General features: G+C 45.9%; 1 protein-coding gene across 6 annotated transcripts in view; it reads left to right on the top strand.

Moving 5' to 3' along the window:
- FGF14 (fibroblast growth factor 14) overlaps positions 1 to 20,803 on the top strand; it is an 812,639-nt gene that overhangs the window by 230,385 nt on the left and 561,451 nt on the right. The window contains exon 2 of one of the 6 annotated variants that reach the window (XR_012231082.1): positions 6,251 to 6,494. The exons of the other annotated variants lie outside the window; for them this stretch is intronic. The gene's annotated coding sequence lies outside the window, so the exon portion shown is untranslated. Of the gene's footprint in view, positions 1 to 6,250; positions 6,495 to 20,803 lie in introns of those variants that run through there. 6 annotated transcript variants of the gene reach the window in all.

Here is a 20,803-nt window from a genome sequence, read left to right as displayed (position 1 = left end):
ATTAAGAGACCACTTTCAAATGTTCAGTTTGTCTGAGTAACATGTAAATTGTTCTTTTAGTCTATAAACTTCTGACAGCATACAGTCATATGTTAAAGTTTGGGCACCCCTATTAATGTTAACCTTTTTTCTTTATAACAATTTTGGTTTTTGCAACAGCTATTTCAGTTTCATAAATCTAATAACTGATGGACTCAGTTATATTTCTGGATTCAAATGAGGTTTATTGTACTAACAGAAAATGAGCAATCTGCATTTAAACAAAAATAACAGCCTCTAGTCGCTTCCTGTAGCTTTTAATGAGATCCTGGATGAAGGTATTTGTGACCATTCCTGTTTACAAAACAATTCCAGTTCAGTTAAGTTTGATGGTCGCCTAGCATGGACAGCCCGCTTCAAATCATCCCACAGATGTTCAATGATATTCAGGTCTGGGGACTGGGATGGCCATTCCAGAACATTATAATTGTTCCTCTGCATGAATGCCTGAGTTGTTTTGGAGCGGTGTTTTGGATCATTGTGTTGCTGAAATATCCATCCCCTGCGTAACTTCAACTTCATCACTGATTCTTGCACATTATTGTCAAGAATCTGCTGATACTGAGTTGAATCCATGCGACCCTCAACTTTAACAAGATTCCCGGTGCCGGCATTAGCCACACAGCCCCAAAGCATGATGGAACCTCCACCAAATTTTACTGTGGGTAGCAAGTGTTTTTCTTGGAATGCTGTGTTTTTTAGCCTCCATGCATAACGCCTTTTTGTATGACCAAACAACTCAATCTTTGTTTCATCAGTCCACAGGATCTTCTTCCAAAATGTAACTTTCTTGTCCAAATGTGCTTTTGCATACCTCAGGCGACTCTGTTTGTGGCGTGCTTGCAGAAACGGCTTCTTTCGCATCACTCTCCCATACAGCTTCTCCTTGTGCAAAGTGCGCTGTATTGTTGACCGATGCACAGTGACACCATCTGCAGCAAGATGATGCTGCAGGTCTTTGGAGGTGGTCTGTGGATTGTCCTTGACTGTTCTCACCATTCTTCTTCTCTGCCTTTCTGATATTTTTCTTGGCCTGCCACTTCTGGGCTTAACAAGAACTGTACCTGTGTTCTTCCATTTCCTTACTATGTTCCTCACAGTGGAAACTGACAGGTAAAATCTCTGAGACAACTTTTTGTATCCTTCCCCTGAAAAGCTATGTTGAATAATCTTTGTTTTCAGATCATTTGAGAGTTGTTTTGAGGAGCCCATGATGCCACTCTTCATAGGAGAATCAAATAGGAGAACTACTTGCAAGTGGCCACCTTAAATACCTTTTCTCATGATTTGATACACCTGGCTATGAAGTTCAAAGCTCAATGAGGTTACAAAACCAATTTAGTGCTTCAGGAAGTCAGTAAAAAGTAGTTATGAGTGTTCAAATCAAGAAAATAATAATAAGTTATAATAAATTTTATTTTTATAGCGCCGACATATTCCGCAGCACTTTACATTTCAGAGGGGATTTGTACAGACAATAGACATTACAGCATAACAATAATCACATACAGTAAATTATAACAAATACCAAGAGGAGTGAGGGCCCTGCTCGCAAGCTTACAGTCTATGAGGAAAGAGGGAGACACGAAAGGTGGGTGGTAACAGTTGCTCTGATTGTATGGACCAGCCATAATGTTAAGTGTGTAACAGTACAGACACAGAGGGCTAATGGATGCATAAAGAAAATGATAAGGGTGCCCATACTTTTGACCGGTCAAATTTTATTTAAATGCAGATTGCACATTTTCTGTTAGTACAATAAACCTCATTTGAATCCAGAAATATAACTGAGTCCATCAGTTATTAGATATATGAAACTGAAATAGCTGTTGCAAAAACCAAAATTGTTATAAAGAAAAAAGGTTAACATTAATAGGGGTGCCCAAACTTTAACATATGACTGTATCTCCGAATTTCCAAGCAATAAATTTTGTTATTTTTTTTCTGACTAAGAAAAATGGTCAAAATTAAAAAAACACACATTGCTTTCAGACCTCAAATAATGCAAATAAAACAAGTTCATCATTTAGAAACAACAATACTAATGTTTTAACTCAGGAAGAGTTCTGAAATCAATATTTTGTGGAATAACCATGACTTTTAATCACAGCTTTCATGCGTCTTGGCATGCTTGCCACCAGTCTATCACACTGCTTCTGGCGCAAAAATTGAAGCAGTTCTTCTTTGTTTGATGGCTTGTGACTATCCATCATCCTCTTGATTACATTTCAGAGGTTTCAATGGGGTTCAGGTCTGGAGAATGGGCTGCCCATGACAGGGTTATGGTGTGGTGGTCTCTTAATTTTTGCCAGAGCTGTATATATTACCGTCACACAATATAGAAGACACATAACTATTCACATTACATGGGGAAACCACATAACACTGTACACATAGTGTGATTGTTGTTTTCATGGGTAGGAATGCAGCACAGCAGTCCATCATTATTACACATCGTTATGCTTCCATTTATATATGAAGACGTATGGAAGTATTCCTTTCAGATTTGGACACAGTTTGTGCAATCTATGGTCATACGCCTAACTGCACCACTTTTGGGGAATGCTTCTTTTATATGGTCACATGCTGGGAGCCTATTCAGACAGCTCTGTACAGTATTTTAAGTGTCTTTATTCTAAACTACAGTGCTAACAAGGTTTGCAGGAGTCAAAGAAATGAAAAGATCTGATGGTGAGTGGAAGGTAATGTGTTGTACAGTTTATACTTATTCTCCAAGGCTGAGAATCTGATTAAAGTGAAGTGGTATGTCAGTACCTTGACAACAAGCATTTGAAAAGATGTATGGTCAAAGGAACATTATGACTCACTACCTTAATATAGAGTTGCTTAGATATCTACTGTATTAAGTAAGAAGTGTAATAAGTGTAAATATGATTTTTTCTGCAAACAGATGGTTGAGACTGGTGTCCTGACGTCTAGTTAATGTCAAAACACTTGTCACTGTGCAGAATCAAAGATCCCGCACTTGTATACATGGTGTTTGTATTCCTATGAGAAACTGCTCCCACTTGAGTCATTTTTATCAATAATACCAATTTTTAGTGCGATTTTGTATGTAAGATGCTCATAAACTCTTCCTGTAGACCTCATTTTCACTGCAGAAAGCATCACATGTATGGCGTCACTAGTACCATGTATGGCTTGTGTGGTTCGCGTCATTCTTTCCCATATTTTGCATTTTTCAAGTTATTTCAGTTACAAGCTCATGTATTGGCAGACCTCTGAGCAGATTATATTAGTTATTCATGTTATACTTATACTTCCTCCTGTTCTTGTTGTCATGCGTTTTCCTATAGAAATCACGATTTCCCTCTTTCAGGATAGTTACGTCTCCATCTTCTCCCCTCTGCTTTTAGTCTTGCTGCCTCACCTGCATGCGATGTGACAGTATATTCTCTCTTTAATTTCCTGCCATTTAGACCTGTCCTATATTTTTATTTCACATTTTCCCCAATCACACCATTTTAACTCCACTTCTAAGATCTTTTGATGCCAAAGATGTATCTCACACACCCTGGCTACTAATGGTCATAACTCAGCCTGGCTATAGACATGATTCAAAGCTCAGGATTACCATGAGACCAGAAGTGCTGCTCTAACTTCAACCCATCCCAAGATATCAGGATGCGAGCTTCAGGTAGACAGCAGCTCACACTCGCCACTCTCACTTTAAGGGCAGGTACAGATGACTGTATGTTCTCCATCCATGAAAAAAGGTCTGATTGTCAAAGACACCACACTGAACTTGCTCACTGAGCCAGTGCGCATGTCCTGAGTAAAGCGAACAGTGCTCAAAGCTACCTGTGGAGCGGGCAGCAACCGAGTAGATGTGTACTTCAGAGCCGCAGGACCTGAAGCACGTGACTGCTAGAGGCGTGGCCTAAACTCCACAGAGCTAGGAGCTGCAAGACAATTCCTAGCAGAGTAACTGCGAGACAGTTACCAAGGGGCATAGACAGTGAGAATAGTCAGGACGTAGCCAATGAGTCACACACAGATAGCTGCAAGGTACCAGAGGGGTGAGCAGAGAGTAGTCAGGTCACAGGCAATGAGTCATACACAGATAGTTGCAAGGTACAAGAGGGGCGAGCAGAGAGTAGTCAAGTCACAGGCAATGAGTCATACACAGATAATAACGCAGTACAAAATCAACAGGCAAACTCACAACGGGAAACAGAATCGGGTCAGAACCATATAAACAAGCTATAGCAACAAACAGGCACACGGGGGTCAGTACACTCGGCCAAAGGCAAAAGTATAACTGGCAGGGATTGAAGCTACCCAGGGGTTTATGAAGCTCTCCCAGAACCAGAAAGAGGCCACAATCGTTAACCCCAAGTGTGCAGGTCAAAACCTGCACAGAGCTCCAGACATTAACCCCCGGTGTGCAGCTCCAAAACCTGCACTGGGATCATGACACTGATTGTGCTAATCACACTCTGATCAGAGGGGGATCTGTTTTTCTCCAATTTGGAGAAAATTTTCTCCATCTTCTCCCTTCAGTCTGTCTGTATAAAATGGACCACACGGTGATGTCATCTGAGTGCAGTCCCATATTTTCCACGGACCCATAGACATGAATGTGCTAGTGCCATCCGATCCCAGGCAAATCATGCATGCAGCAATATTTTTCCTCAGACCACATTTGTTCAACTCTTATTTTAAGGAGATGTAGTGCATTTGATTTATGTTTGAGTCACATTTCTAGCCCACCAATATCAATTTTCATGCATTTTTTTTAATAAAAAATGTGACTTTGACTCAAAATTGCATGAATGTGCCTGCAGGTATAAAATGCTGAGTAGTATTTAGACAGTGTCACCAGTCTTCTTAATATGAATGTTATAATTTGTTAGATTTTATTTGTAAAAGGTTTTATTGTACTATTCACCATATAGCAATATCTACAATGCTTCAGCTTCCTTCTGATGTTTGCAGATAGACAAACCCATTGAGACACTTATGTTACAAAGATATTATACATTTATACAATCATTCCTTTACCATGTCAACTATATTTAGGTTGAAGACAATGTCTATGTGTTGGACAACCCCTTCTCAATCACCTCTGGTGTCGGCTCCATTCCAGTGGTGTCAGTACTGGCTCCCCCAGGGCTCGCGTAACTTTATGTAACGCAATCGCTGAGGCCAATCAGCAAACACTTTACTCTCCCCTCCTTTTGGAGAAATCAGACATCCGGAGGAATAGAGGACAGCCAAAGGTCTCACTTTCTCCAGATTTTTAGTTATGTTTGAAGGAGGGGACAGTGAATTGGTCAAAGCAAATTGGAAACTAAAAACTAATTTTTATTGGACTACTTTAAAAAATCTAAACACAACAGAGTGCAAAAGTAGGCGTATAATGTACAAGTATATCACTGGAAACTTCACCTAGTCCTCAAGCAGCTTGGATTGTCTGTCTCTCCATTCTTCCTCCAGATTCTGGGACCTTCATTTCCAAGATCTAGTGTGAAGTTTCCACAATCAGTGATAATTTGGAGAGCTATGTCATCTGCTGGTGTAGGTCCACTGTGTTTTATTAAGACCAAAGTCAGCACAGCCATGTAACAGGAAATTTTAGAGCACTTCATGCTTCCCTCTGCCGACAAGCTTATCGGAGATGGAAATTTCATTCTCCAGGACTTGGCACCTGTTCACACTGCCAAAAGTACCAATACCTGGTTTAACAACAGTATCACTGTGCTTGATTGGCCAGCAAACTCTCCTGACCTTAACCCCATAGAGAATCTATGGGGTATTATCAAGAGGAAGAGGAGAAACACCAGCCTCAACAATGCAGACAAGCTGAAAGCTGCTATGAAAGCAACCTGGGCTTCCAGAACTCCTCAGCATGCCTGCATGCCACACCGCATTGATGCAGTAATTGATGCAAAAGGAGCCCCGAGCAAGTATTGAGTGCATTTACTGAACATACATTTCAGTAGGCCATCATTTCAAATTTTAAAATAATTTTTCAAGCTGGTATTATAAAGTACCGTATTCTAATTTACTGAGATAATGACTTTTGGGTTTCATTGGCTGTAAGCCATAATCATCAACATTAACAGAAATAAACACTTGGAATACATCAATCTGTTTGTAATGACTTTATATAATAGAGGAGTTTCACTTTTTGTACTGAAGAACTGAAATAAATTACCTTTTTGATGATATTCTAATTTTTTTTTAGATGCACCTGTACATGTGAAAATCAGAGATATAATACGTACAGTATGTGATTCATGGACGTCTAGATGAAGCCTAAAGAGTATCCTAGTAGTATATGAAGTGGATTTTCAAGTTGATTTTTAATGTGAAGTTGCTTCAACATCAATGGAAAAAAATTTGTGTGAACGTGCTTTAATACCTTGTTTTTGAGAACATTTTCACTGCAAACACTGCTCTAAAACCACAATAAAATTTATGAAAAAATGCTCATTGTTCTACAATCTAAGTGGGTAAAACACAGCAAAGAACTGACATGAAAGAAATGTACAATAGGTACATTTTACGTGCAGAAAAAGCCCTAAAGAATCAACATGGTGCTTGTTCCATCACTTGGAAAAAATGCCACCTGTGCCCTAAAGGTGTGTTTTCTCATTCAAATCAATAGGAAGCTTGTTGCAAGCATATTTTAAATGTTTTTTGTTAGATGGATTTAGGGGCAGAATCCATGCCTAAAATCTTGACAAAATCTCTGTGTGAACAATCCCAGAATTTGATATACCCAATGATTACGGTATTTCCAATATATACAATATACATTACCTTTTCGGGCCTAAAGTACAGTGCATTAATAATATATTTAGATAAAAGGGCTTGAGGAAATTCCCAGCAAGCTGCTTGCCTTATCAGATCTCAATATTATGTGTTTGAGCGGTTGTCACATGACCACAAAAATGTGATCACGTGCTGACTAGGGATGAGCAATATTGCCCAATATCATATCGGATTTCCGATATTGGAAAATATCGGAATTTCTGATATCAATGCAAGTCAATGGGAGAAAAAAATCGGAATTACAAAAGGACCACTACAGTGCTATAAAATGGAGGGGAAACACCTCAGGATAATGGGGAAGGGGTTTGCAGAGGAGCAAAAAAATCACTAAAAAAATGCACAGAGCGAAAGCTGTAGCAGGAAAACTGGTCGCCATCTTCTTAACAGCGGTGTTTTTTCTTTGGGTTAGGATTAGTTGGGGTAGGGTTAGGGTTTATGGTTAGTAGGGTTAGGGTTAGTTAGGGTTATGGTTAGGGCAAGGGTTAGGGTTAGTTAGGGTTATGGTTAGTATGGTTGGGGCTAGGGTTGTTAGGGATAGGGGTTGTTAGTAGGGTTAGGGGTTAGGGTTAGGGTTAGTTAGGGTTAGTGATTTTACATTATTAAATTAAAACTGCCGGTGGTGGTGTCAATATGCCCTTTGACTGACATGTGTCTGCGTTCAGCTCACCTTGCTTTGCAGGGAGTTTCCAGGAGCACCACGTGGAGGAACGGATACACTCCCTTTAAACCATGCTTAGTCTTTTGCTGATTATATTACTGTTATTCAGTAATTCTGCATATTGATATTCTGCTTTTGGTTCATGTACATCTGCTCCTACTGCTTCCTAAACCTCCGTCTATGGTTATTCTGCCATTGGCTGGTCGCAGAATGTCCCAAACCCAGAGGAAATACGCAGAAGTAACAGTAGGCACAGGAACTTGAGAGAACCAGCTGGTGAGTCTGGAACCCGTATAGGCAGCAGAAATCAGCATAAGAGCCAATGGAACTAACGTGCACCAGCTGACATTACCGGAGCCCATTAACTAAGCAGGAGGTACCTGTGCCAGAATGCACTACTAAGGACCAGCAGACATTACTGGAACTCGGATACCAAAAAGGAGGGACCTAAGCCATTGACTCTACTGAGAACCAGCTGACGTTACTGGAACCCAGATAAGCAGCAGAAGGTAAAAGTGCCAGTGGCTGTACTGGGCAACAGCTGACATTACTGTAGCCCGGATACCACAATGTAGTAGTGACATAAGCCAAAAGCACTGCCGAGAAGCCCAAAAAACCCCCACAAAGAAGCAAGTTCAAGAGCAAAAAGACAGGGGTCCAGGGACATCTCTATCTGTCTTCTTGTCTTGGGTCTTCTGCATCTGTCTTCTTGTCTTGGGTCTTCTGCATCTGTCTTCCTGTCTTGGTCTTCTGCATCTGTCTTCCTGTCGTGGGTCTTCTACTGGAGTAATGTCTTCTCGGCAGAAGGTGCAAGAGCCACATTTGCCCCCCCCCCCCGCAACCCGGACACAGTCTTCTTTACTCCGCAGTCGCAGCAGGGGAGGAGCAGGGCCTACTGGCACTGTCGAGACCAGCCTTGAGCGCCAGGTCCCGGAGTCCACGTAGGGGGCTCCTACACTGCCGACACCACGGATAACAGCAAACTGAGCCGGAATGATGTACGGCGGGGGCGTGGAACAGTGCGACAGACACAACCGTGTAACGGCGAGCGTTGTCGAAACACGGTTTGGAGCAGGAGGTACCCGTGCCCTTGGGCGCTCCCAAGAACCAGCTGGCGATGCTGGAACTCGGTTTACCCCTCGGGGGAGGCACCTGTGTCTGCACTTCACTGCCAGGAAACAGCCGGTGTGGATGGATCCCGCCTCTTGTGCTTCTGCCTATAGGTGTTTGGCATCTGTCGTCCTTTTTTTCCACTTTGGTCTAACAAGGTACAGCTGGTGGTACTGTTGCCCAGAAACACAGCATACTGTGAAAGTGGCAGTCACGGAAATGGGCACTAGCTGGCAGTACCAGAGCCCAGAAATATGGCATGCTGTGAAAGTGGCAGTCATGGAAATGGGCACTAGCTGGCGGTACTAGAGCCCAGAAACACGGCATGCTGTGAAATCAGCAGTCACGGAAATGGGCACTTACTGGCGGTACTAGAGCCCAGAAACACAGCATGCTGTGAAAGTGGCAGTCACAGAAATGGGCACTAGCTGGCGGTACTAGAGCCCATAAACACGGCATGCTGTGAAAGTGGCAGTCACAGAAATGGGCACTAGCTGGCGGTACTAGAGCCCAGAAACACGGCATGCTGTGAAATCAGCAGTCACGGAAATGGGCACTAGCTGGCGGTACTAGAGCCCATGGAAAGCAGTATGAGGTGAAAGAGTCAGTCACAGAACCAGGTGCTTGATGTTGGTAGTAGAGGCCAGAGCACGGGCATAACAGATGACGCTGTGTGCAACATAGGCACATGACAGAGCATGCATACTGCTACCAACCATGCATGTAACCTGTCTACTCTGGCCCAGGGCAGCAAAAGTCACCAGAAATCCGGGCCTGGTTCATTTTTGCGAATGTAAGCCGGTCCACATTTGCAGAGGATAGTCTGGTACGTTGGTCTGTTAGTACATTGCCAGCTGCACTAAAGACGCATTCAGAAATCACACTGGCACCAGGACAAGTCAGAACCTCCAAGGCATAAGCTTGGGCCATGTATCCAACTTGGAGACCCAAAACTTGAAAGGGGCAGATCCATCCTGAAGCACACTGACAGGGGTGGAGAGGTATTGTGCCTCCATGTCACGGTAACGTTGCCTCCTAGTGCGCTGCACTGTCTGTGCTGATGGTGCTCGAACTGTTTGCGGGTTCAGAAACCGTTGGAACAGGTTGGGTATACTGAACCTGTCAGTAGCCGATGTACTGCTTCTGCTACTGGCTTCTGAACGGATTCCGCTGGGCCCAGGACGCACTGAGGTGCCTGCTAGTGCACGCGTATCACTGCTATGCGGTGGAAAAGAGTACATGAGTGAATTAATCAGTGCGTCTTGGTACTCCTGCATTTTATGCGCCCGGATCAACGGTGTAATTAGGCTTTGAAGGCTGTCCCGGTAACGTGGATCTAAGAGGGTGGCCACCCAGTAGTCATTTGTGTGGAGAATACGAGCCACGCGTGGGTTGTATCTCAGGCACTGCAGCATGAAGTCATTCATGTGCTGGAGGCTGCCAACTGGCCATGCATCGCTGTCACCAGCTGGAGGAATGTGCTCTGGCTGCTCTGCATCACCCCATCCACGCTCTATCTGGTGACTACTAGTAGAGCGCCGTGTACTTTCCTCCTCTGGCTCATCCTCATAGTCCTCCTCATCCTCCTCGCTTGCTGTGTCATGCCTGGACCTTTGTGAGGCATCCACAGAGCTTTGTACCAACCGGGTCGATGAAGATTGCCTGGTTGGTGCAATATCTCATCATACTCCTCATCCTTCTGAGAAACCTCATCCCTTAAGCCTCCCGTTACACACTGCGATATCGCTAGCAATATCGCTGTAAAGTCACCGATTTTGTGACGTTGCAGCGATATTGCTAGCGATAGCGCTGCATGTGATACTTGCCTCCGACCGGCTCCCCCGCTGGTTATCGCTGATCGCGCGAGAAGCTCCTGGACCATTCCTCGTCGGTCGCTTCCTGTGGCGCCGACGAGCGACGCGTGGAGCCGGGCGGGAGGACGCAGGTTCGCCGCGTCTGACAGGTAAGTAGCGATCCCCGTCACCAGCGATGTCGCTGGTGAGATCTGCCTGTGTGGCAGCTCACTAGCGACCACATAGCGATGCACCAGCGATCCTGACCGCGTCATATCGCTGGTCGGGATCGCTGGTGCATCGCTAGGTGTAACGGTACCCTTAGTCCTTTTAAGTGATGATTCTATAAGGCATATATGGGGAATAGTCAGGGCAGCATCCGCGCTCACCATCAGAGTGGAGTCCTCGAAGCACTTCAAAATGGTGCATATGTCCTTCATGGATGCCAACTCTGTGGTTGTAAAGTGGGAGGGCTCAGATGTGTGTCACCTACTTTGTGCCTGATGCAGCTGCAACTCCATAATTGCAGGTTGCTGCTCACACAACCTCCGCAGCACATGCAAAGTCGAATTCCACCTGGTGGGGAGGTCAACAATAATGCGGTGCTCGAGCAGGCCCAATCTGCGCTGCATGGCTGAAAGGCGCGATGCAGCCATGCTTGAATGCCGCAAATGAGAGCACTCATATCTGACTTTGTGCAGCAGATCCTCAAGGTCAGGATAGTTCCTAAGGAAACTCTGCACCATCAAGTTTAGGACATGAGCATGGCATGGAATGTGAGTCAGACCTCCTAGGCCCAGAGCCGCGACCAGGTTTCCGCTATTGTCACACACCACCATACCTGACTGGAGGTTGAGCGGCACAAGCCACATGTCGCTCTGCTCCTTGAGCGTGTTCCACAGCTCGGTTGCAGTGTGGCTAACATCACCCAGATAAACCAATTTCAACACAGCCTGTTGATGTTTGACCGATGCAGTGCTGAAATCAGTTGTGGTACATCTGGGTGCAGGCGAGTCTGACGAGGTGCATGAGGAGGAGTCAATTTGTACGGAGGAGAGGCCTGCAATCCGTGGAGTTGGCAGGACCCACGCACTTGCACTGTCTACTTCAGTTCTAGGCTCAACTACATTTACCCAATGGGCGGTGATGGAAATGTAGCGTCCCTGGCCATGCTGACTGGTTCACGCGTCGGTGGTCAGGTTGACCTTACTACTAACTGCATTTTGTAGCACATGCTTAATTTTACGCTCCACATGCTGTTGCAGGACGGGGACGGCTTGCCTGCTGAAGTAGAAGCGGCTGGGAACGCTGTATTGTGGGATTGCAAACCCCAACATATCGATAAAGGCTGGCTTGCTCACCAGCCCGAATGGTAGCATTTCCACTGCAAGCAGTTTGGCAATGCGAGAATTCATGCCCTGTGCTCGTGGGTGGTTTGCCGAGTACGGGTGCTTTTCTCCCACACCTGTGTGACAGATGGCTGCACACTGGATTGGGAGGGTGAGGATGCCAGCGATTGGGATGCTGATGCTGACAAAGTACAGACAGTGTGCCGCTGTACAACACTGCCTGCAGATGCACCCTGGCATTCTGGCGAGGAAGCGGGAGCAGTTGTTTGCGAGCTGGAGGAAGAGGTGGCCGCTGTGGCTGAAGAGGTGGAAGGTGGGGGACCAGCTGCAGGTGGTGAATCACCTTGGGTGTGATGCTGCCACTCCACAGGGTGCCTCTTCCTGACATGCGTCAACATATTGGTGGTATTAAGGTTGCTGACGTTCTTCCCTCTCTGCACAGTTTGTCGACAAAGCTTGCATCTGACTACTGTAACGTCATCTGCAACTTGGTCAAAAAAGGCCCATGCACCACAACTCTTGGGCGCACCCCTTGTGCTCTTTAAAAGAGCCCTGTTCCTAACGGGTGCTGAAGTTGAGGGAGCCGACAACCAATTTTTCCCTCTTCCTCTCCCACGTGGACGGCCACGCTGCGCCACACCTGCAAGCTCTTCCTCTGAGCTATCCCCACTTGCTTGCTGCCCCTCAGCATGCCATGATGGGTCAAGGACCTCGTCATCCAATACACTTTCATCAGCGGAAACTGGCAGCTGAGTTTCATCATCATCTGCTGACTGGGGTCTGGTCACTGTGGGCACTGGCTCACCCTCCACTTCTTCCTCAGATGCACACAGTGGTTGCGCATCTGTGCACACTACCTCTTCTTCAGCTGCCGGAATGCTGTCTGGCTGGCACACAGATTCCAAGCCAACAGATTCTGAGAAGAGGATTAAGGTTGGCTCCTGGCCCTCTGAATGTCGTGGGCAATTAAGTGGGTGGTGAAGAAGCAGATGGGTGCTGCTCTTCAGTGGCCTGATCTGATGTGGTGGAGAGGTCCTGGGAGGATGCTGCACTCACTGAGGTGGATGCCTCAGCTGCCATCCAACCAACAAGTTTCTACTTGATCCTCTCATCAGCCTATGGCCCTGCGCTCCTACCAAGCTGCTCATAAATGACTGCTGCCGGGTGAAAGTAGGTGCTGAGTGACTTGGGCCTGCTGCTTGCTCTGGATGTGCACCATGTCTAGCTGCTGATGCACCTCTGCCGCGGGGACATCCCTTACTCCCTGCCTTCTTCTTCTCTATCGATTGGATTCAGAACGGCAAGAAAGTAATTATTAGGGATTAGTGTGCTTATTCCTGTAGGACTACAAACAGGTATAAGAAACACTAATGGCACTGTATGATGGTGTGTCTGCTACACTTTATTTGAATCTAGTGTGGCCTACACAAAGAGTAACGTTTGTTTGTGGTGTTGGTGTACACGTTACGGTCGGATGTCACAGCGCAGTAAATGCCACTGCTGTGATACCTAAAAAAAAAAAAAAGGATTCTTCGGGACTGGGCCAGGTGCTGTGTGGCACCAGCCACAGAGGTTGTTTGGGCCCTCACAGTACAATCCCTATATAGTGTTTAACTTTAACCTCAATAGATGCTGTGAGGTAAAGTAACACTTATAGGGGCACTGATAGTGAATTTACTGGTGAAAAATTTGGGGGTGCGCGATAGAACAGGCCGCACTAGGGGTCCTGCAGTCTGATGTGACTACAAAGACTAACCTAGTGGGTGCAGCACTCCACAAAAAATAGCGCACAGGTGGCTTACACAGCGGAGGTTACTATCTGTGCAAAACACACCAGGGAACAGGGGGGTGGTTTGGGTCCCTCACAGCACAATCCCTATATAGTGTTTAACTTTAACCTCAATAAATGGTGTGGGGTAAAGTAATGCGATAGAACAGGCAGCACTAGGGGGCCTGCAGTCTGATGTGACTACAAACACTGACCTAGTGGGTGCTGCACTCCCCAAAAAAAAGCACACAGGTGGTCTGCGCAGCGGAGGTGACTAAACTGCGCAAAGCGCACCCGAGCACCAGGAAAATTGAGGGATAAATGGGGGTAAGGGATTGGGGGGGAGATTCGGGGGGGGGGAACCCCTCACTGAAAAATCCCTATATAGTGTTCACCAAATCACCAAAATGTACTGGATGGTGAAGCTACACTTTTAGGAAAAAATAGAGGAAGGGGATTTAAGGGATGAAAAGAAAAGGCTGTGAAAAGGCAATGAGACACACACCACACAGTGCTGCAGCAAGAGGAGCTGCAGCAGCTGCAGTGAATGTGCTCTGCACTGTCTCACTAAGCACCTCACTGAGAGCCTGCACAGCACAAAAAATGAAACTGAGCCTGGTCAGTGTGGAAAAAGACTGCTTCTGTAACACATAGGGGATGCTACAGTCGCTGAAAAACAATTTCTATCGCTATTAGATCTGAGATCTCTCCCTATCTCCAACAGCAACCTATCCCTATCTGCTTTCACAGTAGAGTGAGGCTAAAATGGCAGGTGCAGCCTTTTATACTGCCTGATCACACCATCCAGCCAGCCAATCGCAGCGCAGCCCCTAGCTAGCATGTTTTGACGCCTCCTACCAAGCTTAGGGGAGTTACACAATGTTGTCAGCAATTCTTCAGCTCCTGATTGGCTCCACAGAGCGCTCAGAGGCTGAAGGATTATGGGATTTCCGATGTGTGAAAAAAAAAAAAAAAAAAAAAAAAAAATCGCAAATATCTGGCCGATATTTCAATATCGGAAAGCTCATCCCTAGTGCTGACTAGATTCTCATATGCTTCTCGCAGGGCTCGATTTCATATTTAGTAGAACCTTGACAAAAGCATATGAGAATCTAGTATGCAAATCACATACTTACGGCCATGTTTTTCTCTTTTCATTCTTGCACTGAGCATTATCACAAGCAGAACATTCACTTTACAAGTGTATTTTCCTTTTATATTTGCATGGCTTTTCAAATTTTAGTATTTTTTTTTTTTAGTTAAACTTTGACATGTAATGTGGCATACGAGATCCTACCGTGCAGAGGAAGGGGTTAATTGTGGAAGGATTTCACGATGTGATGCGCTGCTTACACTGCTGCCACTGTGCAGGTTTTAAAAAATGCATTTAGTTCACTGTCCAGGTTATTGATAGCAAACGCATGCCCTGAGAAATGCCTCTTCATTGAATCATTTGCCATATGCTTCACGTGTCATCAGATTAACAAAATACATCAATCACAGTAGATGGCTGTTTCTTCAGTTTTGGCAGCAATGTTAAAGTGAAAAAAAATGGTGTTTCATATAGAAGGACACTAAAATCTGAGAACACTTGTCTACTGGAAGAAAAGCAGTCTCTGCTGCAGTGAGCATCTATGGCCACTTTAATGCTGGTGCCATCACAATGGAGTCTCAGTATATCATCACAACAATGGAACATTAGATATAACTGAATATTTAAAGGAGACCTCCCCAAACCAAAAGCAGCATGGCTCAGACACTGATTCCAGCTTGGTATGTATTACTCTGAAACGCCGTGGTGTTTCAGAGTAAACATTCTTTGGAAAATCGACCATGAAATATGGCCACAATTCATTAAGACAAGCATTGTTCCTGCCAGTCTCATTGAAGGGGGGTGGTGGAGTAAGAATCACCTGATTCATCAGGAGCACACCACTAATTAAATCAAGGGCATCTTACAAGTGGTGTACTCCTCAGTGTCCATGCTCCTCACTTTGAAACCTTTCTCTTGTCATGGATTGGAGTAAAAGGTCTTGTGTAAGATGCTACACAACTGATCCTGAATTTGACAAGTGGACGTTGCTCTGCCCTTGTCCCAACCCAGTTCCATCCTGTTTTGCAGATCTGGCTGAAAATAGCATGAAACTGGCAAAAGTCGCAATTTACTCCAAAATGTTATGAATTTTTAAGGTATTTTATATCTGGCATGTGTCTTGAATGATTAGTCCTATGTGGTCTTCTCCCACCCTGCTACAGTTGACTGACAGGTCTCTCCTTATACGTTTACATAGGAATAGACCTGTGAGTAGATTTGAGTGAATTTGTATGGGTCCCTGCTTATTTGGCAAGCTATAGTGCTTACTGAAGAAGCTGCAGCGGGAACCCTGATACAAGGACTGCACCGGCTGATCGGCTGATCAGCGCCGCAGCTGCATGTGTCACGGCTGTGTCACTGTCAGAGCACGTACATAGAGAGCCCTACACACAGGCTCTCCATGCATGTGCTGTGACAGTGACACAACCGCAACACATGCAGCTGCGGCGCTGATCAGCCGGCGCGCTCCATGTATCCGGGTTCCCGCTGCAGCTTATTCGGTAAGCGCTATAGCTTGCCGAATAAACAGGGACCCGAACAAATTCGCTCAACTCTACCTGTAAGACAAAGGGAATGTGGAGGGGAAATCTGAGACATGTAGGCCCATTTCAACAATACCAGTGATTTTTTTTTTAGGTAGTCTTGATAAAGGGGTGTGGTAGATCAGATGCTCTTGATTCATTAAGGGCACGCTCAGACTGCCATGTAACACATGCAACAATCATTTTGCAATGCTCAGACTGGCTGTCGAAATATATGCTGTCATGTTCGGGTCAGGAGAGCCGATGGCCAGTCCGAGCATTGGGACATGATCGTTGTCCGTATTACACGGCATTCTAACTGCACCCTAAGAGGTGCCATGCCAAAAATCTTACTGAGTGGAGTAAGATTTCTGACATAAGAAACGCCACAACTTGTCAAGAATTAGACAAGCTATGAAGTTATACGCCTGCTGTGACCTGTCTCACCCCAGCTCCACCCATTTTGACAAGGCTGGGAAAAAACTGGTGTGAAAATGCCAAGAGTTGCACAAAATTTGCGACTTTTCAACTTATGTTTACTCTGAAAGGTCACGTTTCAGAGTAAAACCTACCTGGCTGCAACCATATAGCTGATGTCTGAGTCATGCTGCCCGTGGTTTGGAAAGCATGAATCTGATGACAGGTCCCCTTTAATTGCTTGTTGATCTCCTGATCCAAAAGTATATTTATATGTGTTCCATTTAGCATAACCTTATCCTGATCTTTGGTTGTTCATCCCTGCACTTTTCAGTATGATAGTGATTCATGTTACCACCCACATTCAAATTAGTAATAAAATTATATAATACTCATCGCAAACAGTTCAGTGTTTGATCATTCGTGTCTGGCCTATATAAGTAAAAAAAAATGGAAGCCAGTGTGTTTAAATCAATCTTGATGTTCTTATATTCCAAATAATGGCAAGGATGTAGATGAAATTCCCAAATAATGTAAACCTTATCCAGGCCATAGATAGAATCTTCCATGTTCATTTTTTTAGACTGCTGCATGAAAGGAAGTAATATACGGTAGTCTTTATACAAAGATCAGATGGTTAGTCTTTAGTGAAAAAGTTAAATGAATTAGACAATCCTTGAAACCTAAATGTACCAATGTAGATACTAGAGTTGAGCGAAACGGGTCGAAAAAATTCAAAAGTCGCCGACTTTTGGCAAAGTCGGGTTTCATGAAACGAAACCCGACCCTAGGATGAGGTCGGCCACGAGGTCGGCAACTTACGCGCCAAAGTCGCGTTTCAAAAGTTTGTTTTGCGCTCTTTTTCAGCCAATCAGGATCCACGGACACTGTGGGCAACGTGATGACATAGGCACGGGTCACCACCATCTTTCAGAAGGGCATGCAAGTGATTGGCTTGCTTTGGTGGGCGTCACAGGGGGTATAAAAGGGCGTGCACGCCGACCGCCATCTTACTTCTCCCGATCTTAGTATAGGGAGAGGTTGCTGCTGATTCTGTAGGGAGAGCGTTAGGCAGGGAAGAAGACAAAAAAACTGCTTCTGCTGCTAGCGATTTGGCCTGCACAACACACAAGTCACTGTGTGTGCAGTGCAAGGGGAGGCTATATTGTGGTGTATCAGTGGTGTTGGTTGTTGGGCTGCCTTCTAAGGCTTCCTGACAGGCTGGCATTGCTGTTTACCCACTGCTCCGCAAACTGCTTTTTTAAAAGCAATCCAATCTCCCTTATCCTCTCGTCACTTTGGTCACAGGCAGCTGTGCCATCGAGCGTGTCACATAGCGCTCAGATATCAGTGGGCCTCACACCATCCACAAGTGTCCAGTGTCCAAAAGTGTACGCAGAGATTCAAAATCTCCATTATCCTCTCGTCACTTTGGTCACAGGCAGCTGTGCCATCGAGCGTGTCACATAGCGCTCAGATATCAGTGGGCCTCACACCATCCACAAGTGTCCAGTGTCCAAAAGTGTACGCAGAGATTCAAAATCTCCATTATCCTCTCGTCACTTTGGTCACAGGCAGCTGTGCCATCGAGCGTCTCACATAGCGCTCAGATATCAGTGGGCCTCACACAATCCACAAGTGTCCACTGTCCACAAGTGTGTGCAGAAATTCTAAAACTCCCCTGTCCTATAGACACCTTGTACCTTGTTTTACATTACTATATAGTTTGTTGGATTTTGTCTACATTTCTACCAAAAATGAGGAAGGCTGGTGGAAGAGGCCGTGGAATTGGGCGGGGGTTGGCAGCTGGTAATGATGGTGTTGGTGGGGGATCTGATGGTAGTGGCAAGAGCAAAATAGGACCGAATGCAGGAGGTGCTGACCCTGCATCATCGTCTGGCTACATAAGGCCTCGAACGCTTAGTTTTCTAGGAGTTGGCAAACCGCTTTTAAAGGCAGAGCATCAGGAAAAAGTTTTGTCTTACATTGCTGACTCAGCCTCCAGCTCTATCGCCTCCTCTTCTTCAGTTGTAAAAAGTAAAAGCACTGAGTCGTCATTGGAGGCTCACGTTCATGAACCACACCTTTCCTTGTGTCCTTCACCCCAACCAAGATTGAAGGATGATGCAGGCCATACTACTGATTACTCCATGGAGCTGTTTTCACATACCATGCCTGGATTATCAAGTGAAATGGTGAATTACCCAGGCCAAGATGAATCTGACATGGAGTGCACTGATGCACAGCCGCTGATGGATGATTCTGCTGGTACATTCACTCAGAGCACTACATTGTCCTCGCAGTGTACAGAGCCAGATTCTGACCCTGATGAGACTCAGGTGCCCCTTCCCGCACACTATACCACCATACACGGTGACACAGAGGAAGGTGCACATGACATAGAAGAGGAGGTGATGGATGACCCAGTTGTTGACCCAGATTGGCATCCATTGGGGGAAGAGGGTGCTGCTTCCAATAGCTCAGATGAGGAGCATCCACAGCAGACATCGACATCGCAACAGCTGTTATCTGGCAGGCCCGGAGCACTCCAAAGACAGGTTCCAAACATCAAAAGAGTTGCTGGACAGCTTGTCCAGAGGGTCAAAAGATCACAGCGTGCTAGGCCGCAAAATGTCTGCCAAAGTAGGAAGAGTGCAGTGTGGCACTTTTTTGAACAAAATCCTCATGATCAGGCCAAGGTTATCTGTAAGAAGTGCGCAAAGACCTTTAGCCAAGGGAAAAATCTGAAAAATTTGAATACCAGTTGCATGCTTAGACATTTAACCAGCATGCACTTGCAAGCGTGGACACAACACCAAACCTCAAGTGCCACATGTGCAACTGATCACAACGAAGGTAGTCATCAACGCTACATTGTTTCCCCCACTGTAAGCCCACCGGTTAGCACAGCAGCAAATGTTGAGGTGTCGTTGCAAGGCCACAGCAGTCAGGGAATCCCACTGTTATATCAACGAAAGACTGATTCTAGGCCATCAGAAAGAACACCAACTCCATCACCATCATCAACCCTCTCTGTCCGCCCTGTCCACCGCTACTTCCACCATATGCAGCTCTCAAGTCCAGCTCACCCTCCCAGACACTATGAGTAGGTCAAGAAAGTACTCAGTCTCTCATCCGCGTACACTGGGTTTGAACGCCTACATTGCCAAACTAATCTCGTTTGAGATGATGCCCTTTCGGTTGGTGGAAAGCACAGCTTTCCGCGAACTCATGGCCTATGCAGTACCACGCTATGACCTACCCAGTCGCCACTTCTTCTCTCGCAAAGCCATCCCAGCCCTCCACCATCATGTGAAAGACCGCATTGTCCATGCACTCAAGCAGTCAGTGAGCGGAAAGGTGCACCTCACAACTGATGCATGGTCCAGTCGGCATGGCCAGGGCCGTTACGTGTCCATCACTGCGCACTGGGTTAATGTGGTGGATGCAGGGTCCACAGGGGACATCGGTGGTGGGACAGTGCTGCCTAGCCCACGGTATAGGAAACAGTTGGCTGTAGGCGTTCGACCCTCCTCCTCCTCCTCCTCCTCCTCCTCCTCCTCCTCTTCCAGAAGCGAAAGCTCGTCCACAGAGCGCAGTCGTACGAGCACTCCATCTGCAGCTGCCACTGTTGCACACGATGTGTCCCCCTATCGAGCAGCTAGTGGAAAGCGTCAGCAGGCTGTGTTGCAGATGATGTGTTTGGGCGACAGACACACCGCCGAGGTGCTGGCCGAGTACTTGAAGCGACAAACTGAGTCATGGCTGGGCAGTGTACATCTTGAGGCAGGCAAGGTAGTTAGTGATAACGGCCGTAATTTTGTGGCAGCCATAGCCCTTTCAAAACTCAGCCACATACCTTGCTTGGCTCACACCTTGAACCTGGTGGTGCAGTGCTTCCTCAAAAATTATCCGGAGTTAACAGCCCTGCTCCAGAAGGTGCGAAGACTGTGCGCGCACATCCGCCGGTCGCCTGTACACTCCGTTCGTATGCAGAAGCTGCAGCGATTGCTCCACCTTCCCAACCACTGCCTCATTATCGACATTGCAACAAGGTGGAACTCCACCCTGCACATGGTGGAGCGGCTGTGCGAGCAGAGGCAGGCCATAATGCATTTGTGGGAGGATACACGGCCAGGCACTTTGAGAGCAGACATGGAGTTGACAGGCGTGCAGTGGTCGAAGCTGAAAGACCTCTGTAAAGTCCTTCAGTGTTTTGAGGAATGCACACGGCTGGTAAGCGCAGACGACG

This window comes from Dendrobates tinctorius, unplaced genomic scaffold (genome assembly GCF_039654945.1).
Source record: "Dendrobates tinctorius isolate UK_male_01 unplaced genomic scaffold, ASM3965494v1 ptg000026l, whole genome shotgun sequence".
Taxonomy (NCBI): domain Eukaryota; kingdom Metazoa; phylum Chordata; class Amphibia; order Anura; family Dendrobatidae; genus Dendrobates; species Dendrobates tinctorius.
The sequence above is the reverse complement of the archived record's forward strand: the minus strand, read 5'-3'. Positions and strand labels throughout refer to the sequence as shown.